The sequence below is a fragment of the Cibotium barometz genome, chromosome 9, assembly GCF_041138505.1.
Source record: "Cibotium barometz isolate CiBa-2024 chromosome 9, ASM4113850v1, whole genome shotgun sequence".
Taxonomy (NCBI): domain Eukaryota; kingdom Viridiplantae; phylum Streptophyta; class Polypodiopsida; order Cyatheales; family Cibotiaceae; genus Cibotium; species Cibotium barometz.
Genome location: NC_141054.1, coordinates 6,807,285 through 6,816,106, shown reverse-complemented (window position 1 = coordinate 6,816,106; position 8,822 = coordinate 6,807,285).

Here is an 8,822-nt window from a genome sequence, read left to right as displayed (position 1 = left end):
TAGCCGTAAAATAGCCATGCCATGATCAATGTCATTGATATCAATACTTTGCCTCACTATTTCATGGCTACCTTTCATGGGGTTATGGCCTTCATTCTCTTGTAGTATTAGTGGGTGTGGTTTTAAAGCTTCCATTTGGTGAAGATTAAAATCCCAAATTTCACTCCACGTTTTCACTCCTTTTCTTATAAAGCGGGGTTTTCCATTTCAAATCTAAGGCTCGATCTAAATTACATGTTGAAATCCAAAAAAATCTACTACTACATCCGTTTAAGGAGATTCTTGTGCCTCCCTTCCATAGGACTTTCAATATATTTAAGCCCTCATATTGTGAACCAAAAGAAGCAAAGAGAACTAAAAACATAGGAAGGCCTTTCCAAGTCTTAACTTTGTTTAGGATCACCCTCTTAGAATTCTACCCATAACATATCTCTAAGAATACTTTCTAATTTTTTAAGATGAATCTCTAGGGGTCTCTAATATGTGAGGAGTATACAAAAAGGTTCCTAGAACCCTCCTACCGATTTGATCAATTTTTAATTATTTGAAACCCATGATTGAGAATAGTTAATCAAAAAAATGATTGAATAAATCATAGTTTCAAAGGTCTTGACTAGAGAACCAAGGATATGGCAATGATTATAAACTCTAAGCTTTGCAAAATTTAGTTACATCCGATCCCAATGAGATTGAGGTGTCACATCTACAAATTGTTCCAAGACTATTGCTGTCCATTAGGAAGTTTTCTATCTTTCCTCGCGTCAATTTTTTAATAAGAGGATGAAGGATAGCCATGTTTACACTCCTTTGTACCAATCTAATGGTAGGGTTATAGTTACCAAGACTAGTAGACTGAGATCCTATTTCCATGAGGTTAATGAAAGTGGGTCTAATACAATAATCCATAACATCTCAGTGTGATATGGGCCTAGTTCATTTTATTATAGGCTTTACCAAGCTCAACTTTTAAGAAGATGTTGGATTGATTGGATAGCTTGACACATTCTTATCCTTCCCAAAGACTAATGATGGAATCTAAGATATATATGCCTTTAGTGAAACCTTATTTTTCCCTTTTTGATTAAATAACCCTAAAAATGCAGAGATGCGAACAAGAGAAGGAGAAAGATTCATGGCTTGTCTGAGCTCTGATACCATATTGGATATCACAAGAGATCACACATGGAGCTATGGATGTGCAGCATGGGGGAGTGTGTAGAAGAGAGAGAGAGAGAGAGAGAGAGAGAGAGAGAGAGAGAGAAGTAGTAGAGAGAGAGAGAGAGAGAGAGAAGTAGTAGAGCTCAATTATGAGAGAGAGATTACACAACTTAAATGGTACTCATAATGTAAGAATGAAGGACCAAAGTACATGCTTTTATAGGCACCTAATGTGCTCACACCTAGTGGTCACACCACTAAGGCCCTTGACTAAACTTGAGACTATCTCAGAAATACCCAATACGTGCATGGTATTGTAAAAAATACCATGTATGTGTAAAAAATATTGTAGTTATTATAGCCATTTATATAGTACTGATGTGTGGATGTAGGCTTATGTATGGGCTAGGGCATTTTTTCCCTTTGTAGGAGGTTTTTTTCCCCAAGCATTTATACATACTCTCATGAGTGTGTGTAAGTGACCTTATTATGTCACTTACACACACTCTTATGAGTGTGTGTAACTGACCTTATTATGTCACTTCACTCATTCTCATCAATCTACTTTGAGTCTTATGCATCTCTCTATATCTCTGTGTGTCGCTACCATTGCCTCCACTCCAACAATTGGTATCAAAGTAGGTTTTCTTGGCCCTTACCTCCTTGTTCATCACCTCCTTGAGTTACTCTTAACTAAGATTGAGCTATCATCTTAGGTGGAGAAGATATATCCTAAAGTGAGTTGTTAACTACCAAGGTAATAAAGTGTTTACACCTTTTAGATGTCAAGCACATTTTGGGGCTCATTTGCATGATGTAAGATTTTTTTAGACATCTTGAGGGAGTGTTAGTTTGAATTGTCTATATTTGATTTTAGGTTTTTGCATTCTAGTGGTATACATTTGGTGTGCAAGCTTGATTTCCATCATCACTTCTTTGTTATCATCAACATAACATCTTCAAGCTCATCATACGCCTTCATCAGCATCATCATGATTATCATCAACTTTTGCATCCCTGTGTGCAAGTAACATTTTTACACTATGCATTCTGCCATTTCTCATATTCCAGGTTTCTTCATCACCAGTGATCTACTAGCAATAACCATCTCGATTCCATTCAATGGGCATTGATAGTACTTGCAAGCTGTTGGGATATTTGTCAAAGATTCTTTATTTGTAGGTTCAAATGGCAGGCACAATATTTGGATGCTTTCTACTTAGGATAAGCTTGATGAGACCAACTACCCATTATGGTCCTATACGCTTTCTGCTTAGAATAAGCATGACAGGACCAACTAGCCATTGTGGTCCTATATGATGTGTCATGTATTGGTTACCAGAGAGCTTTGCAATATTGTTATTAGCATTTGAGGCATGCCCTAACTCACTAGTGCTGCAAGATAGTATAAGTACTTTGGATGGTCATACTAGTTTAGACATAACCATAGCATATGCCTCTATGCCTCCCACAGTGGAACAAGCCAAGTGGGATGGCAAGGATGCATAGGCACATGTACTGGTGGCACTTTCTATGAAAGATGCATTATTCCTCATATTCTCTCATGTACAACTACGAAGCAAGCTTGGGATACGCTTGCTACACTTTACTAGGTGTGTAAGATGAGGCAAAAGTGGTGCATAAGTGATTAGAATCTAAGCATATGAAGGAGGGAGCCTTAATGGACGAGTTTCTCACAAGGATAAAATATTTTAGAGAGAAAATTTCATGTATTAATGAGGCCTATCCAAACACTTCATTGGTGTCTATTGTTCTCACAATTTTACCAAATTCATACTAGGGTTTTGCATCCACACTTTGGCTCATGGGTGGTGATGAAGGGTGGGTGAAGGGTAACCCCAATGTCCTTACATTTGATGAGTTGGTTGGAGTGCTCTTACAAGCAGATAAATCCCGACAAAACTAAACTAGTATGCTTGTGTGAGATTAGGCATTTGCTAAATGAGTCAAAAAGGTAAAGGCAAAGCCTTCTCTGGGTGACTACAAGCCAAGAGGTAAAATTGGCCCAGTCTTCTAACCAGGATGACAAGAAGGGGTGTATTAAGTATAAGAAGAAAGGAAAATGTAGCTATTGTCAAAATCCATGACATTAAATCAATGAATGTAAAAAAAATTATTGAAGGAGAAGGAGAAAGAGAAAGAGACAGGCATACTAGATGTGGCTGATGTCTCAACACCATGTGCTAAAAAGAGGGAGTCAACAAACTATGCACATGATAATTGGGCATTCAGTAGTGTGCAGTACAATTATGAACCTTTTTCACATGATGTATGCATGTTAGTGATAGATCATCATGTTTGGTATTTTGATAGTGGTACATTACTTCTCAGCATGATTTGTTTTCCTCCCTTGAGTTTGCTCCTCAAGGAGGCATAGTCACATGTGCAAACAACTCCTCATAACAAGTAAAAAGATCTAGTAAGGTTGTGCTCATTTCTACAAAATGGTGGGATAATCATTCTCTCAAAATTATTATTTATGCTAAGCATTAAAAAGAACTTGCTATTAGTCTTTTCTAGGCATGAAAAAGAACTTGATGTTAGTCTTTACCATTGATAGGGCAAGCCTAGTGGTTGGGCCATTTATTTTCCCAACTCTAAAAGTTGTGGCATGTGACCTCGATTAAGATTATAAAAGCCATAAGTTTTTTCCCCCAAATTTTTTAAAATGTATGAGGGATGAATTTTGTTATGCTACATAATCTCTTTCTATCCTCAAATGAGTATTTTCCAAGATTTTCACAACCAAGCTTACTTTATTTACGATTCATGTCAGCTTTTGTAACTAGTTTGTTTCTTAAAAATAATCTCTCTCATCTGGAGGCAAACTGAGTTCTGTTTGACATATAGGATCCAAGGACTAAGTAGAAATTTTCTATTTAGACACTTTTTCCAAGTACACCTTTCTCTCTTTAGACCATTTTCTCTCCATGGTTTTTTAATTTGGCAAAAACAAAGTGATTTTCTCATTCCGATTCTTCCAAAAGTTCTTAGTCCACACAAAAATTATATTTGATATTTTACATGACCTCAAAATGTCTCCAACTGGTCATTTATGGAAGTTGGCTTCTATAAGGCAGTTTTTATGGAAGTTGGCTTCTATACTGACTTATGCTTCAGATTTTTACTTGTTTAGTTCTTGATTAGCACTCAACTTGCCTTTGAGGTTATCTGGGGTCATTTCTTTTTAACAAATTTTGAATTTAAACTCTTTTTTTTGTAATAAAAGATATATTACAAAAATTACTTTACAAATGGCCAGAGGGCCACCATGTGATGTACTAGCTTCCCCCCCTCTCTCTCTCTTTGAAATTTTTCTCTCTCACTAAATTATAACCTAAATAATAAATATAAAGGAGGGATCTTACAAATAAAAGTTACAAAGTAGAAATATCACGCGATCAATGGCACCCCCATAGGACCACATACATAAGCTGTAATTTCTAAACAGCCTTTATTGATCAATCTTTTGCGAATAATGCACCTGTTGTTGCAGCTTGCCCAAAATGCACCCTTCATATTCATGTTTGACAAGGGATAGATTATTTGGCAAGTATATCACTATCTCTTACCTTTTAAGGTGCAACAAATTGTTAAAATTCAAGTGACCAAAGGAGGCATACCATAGCTCTGCATCACTCATAGCACGTGTGGCACTGATTGAATAAGCATTATGTGTCAATCTCTCATACCAATCTAGTAAAGCCCATGTCTTAGAGTATTGGATACCATAGTAATATGTCCATCGCTCCAGTTATGAACTGTATACCTGTGGGTAGTTATGCGCATGTCACCTGAAATCCCTTGTGGCATTGATGTGGATTCCAATCAACTAGTTATATTGATCAAGATTCCTAAGTGGCAGCCATAGTGACGCGCTACAGTGACATGGATCTTGATTGAGATACGTGAGCCCTCCCAAGGTTGTTGGCATGGTGCTTGGGATCCCAATCGAGACATTGGGCTATTGGCTCAGAGGACACGTGTCATGTTATGAGTGATGTTCATATCTCAATTGAGACTTTGCCCGCCGCTTGTGACTTTGCCCGTTTGCGTGGATGTCCTATTTCCCTTGAGAGTGGATGAAAGCGATCACCACCATTACCATGCACCCACCCTTGTTAACTTTATCTCAGTGACTTTTGTGCTAATATTATCTTTGAAGTTTCACATCTTCTTGTAACTTAGTGGTGTTGGGCTTGTGTGTAAAGAAACTAAGAGTGGTCTTTAGGATGAGAGGGTGGGGGTCTGGGTGGGAGATCATCCTGCAATATGATGTCTTGAAACTGCTAGAGGAGTCTTGTCATATGTGGCTCTAATGGAGTCGCGGTGGATGTCGGTATTTGCCGTGGGCGGACATAGATCATTGCATACTCTGCTCCCTTTTTGGTGGCTCTACTAGCCTGAAGATGGAAAATGAGCAGAATTCCCTGAATGCTCTGATCCCCGCGGATGATAGTAGGCTCAAGCAAACCTTCGACGATTGTGAAGGTGTCGTGCCTCCAATCAGGAATTGGCGCATATTGGCGGAACCATTGAATCCCAGGATCATGTTGAGGGGTGAGACAATGAAGTCCCTCTAAAACTGGGCCTTCTAGATTGTGAAGGCAAACTGTTGAGCTTTCTAGGTGATTTGGTTATGTAGGCCGGGAGTGAACCCGTCCAAGTCCAAATGATAATTCACTATGGCACATTTCATCTTGGTCGCCAACTGCGGAGAGATGGCATCTTTTGAGCTGCCCATGTCGAAAAGAACAACAATGTTTTTTGAGTGTTTATTCTATTTGGACATTAGCTGACAAAAGTTTCATATCTACAATAATGTACCATTTGACAAGCCCTAGTCTTAACTTATTTTGTGCACAAAGTCAAATGTTAGCATATTAGTGACGTTTGCATATTAGTGACGTTTGCATCTGCACACTCATGTTGTCATGTTTCTCCCCATATGACACACATTGCACCAAAAATGTGGATACGATGTCATCTCTAGCCAGTTTCTTAGATCTTACTCCCTTCACACATGACATCATGTGTTTGCACCAGATTCCTTTCTACACTAATGGCAAGATTTGAAGAGAGTGTAGGATCTCGTGAGATAGTGAACACGTGGACAGATGTGTTCTCCTTTTTCATTAACATGGTGTAGGATATTGTAAGATAGTGAACACATGTACATATGTGTTCTCCTTTTTCATTAATTACGTGGTGTAGGATCTCGTGATAGTGAACACGTGGACATTTGTGTTTTCCACGTGGTGTTCATTGCAACATTCACTAGGTTGGAGGAGTTCACTTCCAACAATCAATGCCATGGCAAGAGTATTTTCCCCACATCAATGAAAATGTGGATGTAGCATCAATGAGTTGCATCATGTGTGAAGGCTATCACAAATGGCAATGAAAATGGAAGTCATGGCTAGGCTCGTGTAGGCAAACACAAATCGCAATGATAATGATGTTGTAACTTCTAATAGCTCTACTCTACTAGCATGAGCTCTACAATTGTGTGTATGTGAAGAGATCAGTTAATGCAATAGCCTTGCGACATATCTTGTACACCTCCTCCCTCATGTTTAAATATATTCACACACACATAATAAGAAGCAACAACTTGTAGTTGAGGTATCCCAAATATGTATGAGTGTACTCTCTCTCTCTCTCTCTCTCTCTCTCTCTCTCTCTCTCTCACACACACACACACACACAATTTCTTATCTAAAAGTCTAGCTAAGCTCTACTTCCATTCACTTGCACTTGCATACATGCTTTTTGGAGAAGTAAAAGTAGTATGGCACATGGATACAATCCTTGTTTTCTTAATGAACCAAGCTTGCAAAAGTTGGTTTTTATTTTTGTTTTGAAATTGTGGATTTTGAGTGAGAAATCCTTATTTTGCATAATTAATAGGTGGAAGCCAAACTAGGGTTTTCATTCGGAGAGGAGGTTTCCAGTGGCCCAACCACCATTGTTTGGGGGCAAGTCTTCTTAATGTACATGTTAATGTTACACTATAGCTTATCCTTTTCACAAATGGTTGCTTCAATGAATCAGATTAGATGAAATGGCACATTTTTTAACTTCTCTTCCTTTTCAATGAATCAGATTAGATGAAATGGCACATTTTTTAACTTCTCTTCCTTCAAGGGAAAGCTCTATAGCACACACTTTCTAAATGAAAATTTGAAATAAAGACTACCCTCAAGTGGTGGAAACTTACCTCAAAAAAGCAAATTAGTTTCCTTCAAGTGTAATTAGTTCATATATCTACTTCATATTTTAAAACATGGCTTGGCTTGGAGTTTATTAGCAGTTGTGTATATTTGTTTTTTTAATGTGTGCGTTTTTTTTTCTTAGGTTGGAATCCCAAAATTTTTCTATGAAGCAAACCTTCACTCCATCAAGAAGCCTCTTCCCATTGTCCATAGATTATGTGAGCTACTAACATAAATAAGACCTAGATGTATGACTCATCCTAATAATAAATGAATTGCATAAAAGAAAATGTTAGAGGAAACGTAACCACATAATTAGAAGCACTTTGCATGAAAGCTAAACCGAGCTAAAGTTATTGTAACAAAGTTAAAAGGTCTCATGTCCATTTTGGGCATAAGGCCAAGGGATTAAGTGTATGTGAAAGGGGCCACCAAAGGCTAGGAAGTAGGTTGGCCATGCCCATGGACACTTTTAAGCGTAGCGCAAAAGGGTGGTCAGGTGTATAAGTGAAAATAAGACTAATGAGGAGACTAATCAAGATACTAATCATAATTATAGCTTTCTCTCTAATCTTAGCTATGGCGGCTTCTCCCATTTGAGAAGAAGAGTGTGCCCTTCTCCATTGAGTGCAACCATGCAAACTCCAGTTCAAGAGTGTTCTAGTTTATTTCACTGGTATTAGAGCTTTACATTGCTCCTCTATTCTCCAAAAAATTCTAAAATCTTTGTGAATCTTCTTGATTTTTCCCAAACCCTAAGCTTCCTATTGCCTCATAAAGCCTATAGCTTGAGATCTTGCCATTAGAGAGTAATAGGGAGTCATTAGGGGTTAGTTTGGAATAGATCTATACTTTGTTTTTGGAAAACCCTAGGCAAAGCCACATCTATGTGTGAGAAATCCCTTGATCTTGGCTAGGGTGCTATAGCTATGACTTACTCTAAATGTTATGTTCAAGCTTGAAGGTCTAACAATCCCCCCACCACTCGAACACTTAATTCGGGCTCTCGAGTGTTCACAGAAAATCGAAGACCGCAAATGATCCCAAATCACATTCCAAATGATGCAAGGGTCTAGTGTTTCATCCGACAGCATCGAACAATCCATTCCGGCTCTCAGATTGTAGATGATCCGGCATTCCAACGATCCAACAATCTAATGACCCTAGCATCTGACGATTATGGAGACGATCCAACATTCTAATGATTATGGAGACGATCTGACAATCCAGTATTCCAATGATTCTGACGATCCACCATGCTCTTAGAACATAAACGATCTAACATTCCAACGATCCAATTTGCCCGCGATGATTTTTAGTCTCTCAGATTACATATGATCAGCATTTTAATGATGCGACGATCAAGCGTTTCACAATGATCTGATGATCCCAGCATCCGATGCTCCATTCATTCAGGCTGCTCTAGAT